Source organism: Halyomorpha halys, unplaced genomic scaffold (genome assembly GCF_000696795.3).
Source record: "Halyomorpha halys isolate HHAL.00 unplaced genomic scaffold, Hhal_1.1 Scaffold431.1, whole genome shotgun sequence".
Classification (NCBI taxonomy): Eukaryota; Metazoa; Arthropoda; class Insecta; order Hemiptera; family Pentatomidae; genus Halyomorpha; species Halyomorpha halys.
In genome coordinates this window covers 166,046-169,314 of record NW_027108145.1, presented here as the reverse complement: position 1 = coordinate 169,314, position 3,269 = coordinate 166,046, and the positions used below count along the sequence as shown (strand labels likewise).

The window sequence follows — 3,269 nt, the reverse complement described above, 5'->3', positions numbered from 1 at the left end:
TATATATGCTTATATAATTTCTTATGTTTCTATGTTGTTCATTACAAGAAAAATCATTTTGATGGATGTTACTGAAAATATTTAAAATTGACTATTATTATCTCTCATGCATATAATCAAGTATTGTATTCATAAGATTTCAAACATACAAAAAAAATTAAATGGTTCCAACTTTGTTTAAAATAGTTTCGAAAAATATTTACAAATTATTTGATAGGTAATACCCATAAATTAATGAACTTTTAAAAGTTAATAATTATAGATTAATTATAATAATTGTCTGATAACTCACTCATTTAAAAACATTAACTGACTTCTTTTAGAATTCGGTAAACATTCAATTTCGTTTTTATCTCATTCAACATCTTTCGTCCCCTCGTGGTCTTTATACGGTGATTTATCTTTACATGTATTACGAATCACTTCCTTACAATATGCGTAGTGTAGAAGTGGAGGCTTAGCCGTAAAAATTTAAATGCAATATCAAACTCAATGTATATGAGAAACTAAAATTCATCAAATCAATTCAAAATAGATACAAAAGATTCGTAGAAAAAAATGCAGTTATTTCAATTTTTGATTACTTTAATAATAAAAAAAAAATAGGCATAGTTATAGTAAAAATTGATGAGTCTGCCAAGTATAGTTAGGGGAAATACAAAATGGCGGCTGTTTTAAAACTTAAAAAAAAATAATTTTTTATACGAAGCTCCATATCTTTGAGACTACCAACAACACTATTTAAAGTAAAGTAAATTTTCCGAAATATAAGCCATAATTGTGTCATTTTATCTGAACTACTTGAAATTACTATTAGTGAATTTATTTTGTCAAATATCATAAAAACTACTACTCCTACGAAGATAAATGTCATAAACTATTTTATAGTACATTATACTAGGTTTTATTTGAGTGTTAATAGACATTTGTAGGTCGGATGGTTTTTGAGATATAGATTTCTCAAAATAAATTAAATAACGACTGATTTTTCAGTGCAGTTCTTATGAAATGATGCTTTTTAAAATGCTATATCTAACTATTAAACGGGGACTATTAAACGTTAATAGCTCAATTATGGATTATATTTTAGCAAATTTTCTTTAGTTTAAATAATGTTCTCTTAGATTTTCTAGTGATGTGTTTGTAGTCTTAAAGATATAGAGCTCCTAATGAAAAATTAATTTTTTTTTAACGTTTTAATACAGCAGCCATTTTTCATGCCCCCTAACTATACCTGGCAGACTCATAAATTTTTTACAAGTAATTATACAAAGTTTTCATTAAAATATTTAAAAATTTGGTTGAAATTACTTTTTTATCCTTTTGGGCTCTTGTACTATACAAGCGTGTGACGGTTAACCGAAGTTTTACCGAATCAGAAAAACTATCCGATTGGCGGCCTTAGTTAAGAGTTGAAGAACAGCGATTTGGACAAGAAAATTTTGTAATTAAAAAAAAAAAAATTATCATCTCTATAACTATATTTGAACTATCGAGATTTGATAAAAATAGTTAAAGAACCGTGTGATTGGGTAATTGGGTTAGAGTTGGTCCCCTCGAAAACATTGAGGACAAAGGCGTCCCAGGGAGTCCTCTACCTCCCACCGGCTACATTGTTCGGTTTGTTTGCAACTATACCGCTAATAATAACCCTAGCTCAACAATAGTTCTTTGTTTGTCTTCTTCAATAATTACAATTACTTATTGCCAATAATTTCATATACTCTTCTTTTACAATATTATATCAACCTTAAGACTTACTGTGCTTGAATGGACCATTATAAACTCTGGAAAATTTTTTTAAAAAAAAATATATATATATATACATATACATATAAACATAAATACATGTAGTATTCAAGTAAGGTGGTGCATGAACTATTAAAATATTTTATTTAACGACAGTTATATTTTTAAAACCATTTAAAAATAAATCATACAGGTTGTCCCAGGAGGATACGTTACACTTCAAGGAAAGATAATTTATCAAAAATGGAATTGAGTACCTCACTTTCGTAAAACAATCTGCAATGGAAATGTAATTTAATAAATTATTTCTCACAAAAACAATGGTTTTTTTTCATGAATATTTAATTTAATTAATTAATTAATTAAAATAATTAATAAAAAGTAAAAAAAAAAATGAAAATACCATAAAAAGATATGGTTTCATTTTATTTGTTTCGTTGTATTTACTTTTCTTTTTTTTTTTTTAATTTTTTAGTTATATAAACGTTTTCCCTTCTTTTTTCCCCCTTAGTTTGTTATTATGTCTCATTTTTTTCTACTTTAATACTATTAGAGTTATTTTAAAACGTTTTATAATTTAATTATTTTTTTTATTTTTTATTTTACTCTACAACAATAAAACGCATTTTCAAAACCTGTTATATTATTCCAAAAATAACTGAAAATGGAATTCAGTACTTCACTTTTATAACACAATCTGCTATCGAAATATAATTTAATAAATTATTTTTCACAAAAACAATGTTTTTTTTCCATGAATATGTAATAAAAAAAAAAGATTAATGATACGAGACATGGTTTCATTTTATTTGTTTCGTTGTATTTACTTTTTTTTAATTTTTTTATTAATATAAACGTTTCTCCGTCTTTTTTTTTTATTATGACTCATTTCTTTCCACTTTAATATTATTAGAGATATTTTAAGACGTATTATTTCATTTTTTTTTTTTTTAATTTTGTATTTTACTCTGCAACAATAAAACCCATTTTTAAAACCTGTTATATCAATCCAAAAATAACTGAAAATGGAATTCAGTACCTCACTTTCGTAACTCAATCTGCTCTCGAAATATGACCCTATAAATTATTTTCCACAAAAATTATAGTCTTTTTTTCACGAATATTTAATAAAAACTTCAAAAATATTAAAACCACAGCCTTATGACTCATGATACGAGATATAGTTTCATTTTATTTCTTTAGATTTAATTACTTCTTCTTTTATTTTCCTTTTATGTCTCATTTTTTTCCAATTTAATATTATAAGAAATATTTTATGACGCTTAATAATTTCATTATTAATTTTTTTTTTTTTAATTTTGTATTTTAGTCTACAACAATAAAACCCATTTTCAGAGCCTGTCATGTTATATAACAATTGTTGTGATAAACGTTTTAAAGAATTGTGTCTGCAGATAAATAAATTGACTTTGTTTTTAATTGATAATTGACTAATTAGATATTGATATTTTGACCTGGGCAGAATAGCCTGCATGAAGTTTAGAGTTGTTAAATTATAT

General features: G+C 24.8%; 1 protein-coding gene across 2 annotated transcripts in view; it reads left to right on the top strand.

The window, feature by feature from the left end:
* TfAP-2 (transcription factor AP-2) overlaps window positions 1-3,269 on the top strand; it is a 72,206-nt gene that overhangs the window by 35,362 nt on the left and 33,575 nt on the right. The window lies entirely within an intron of this gene.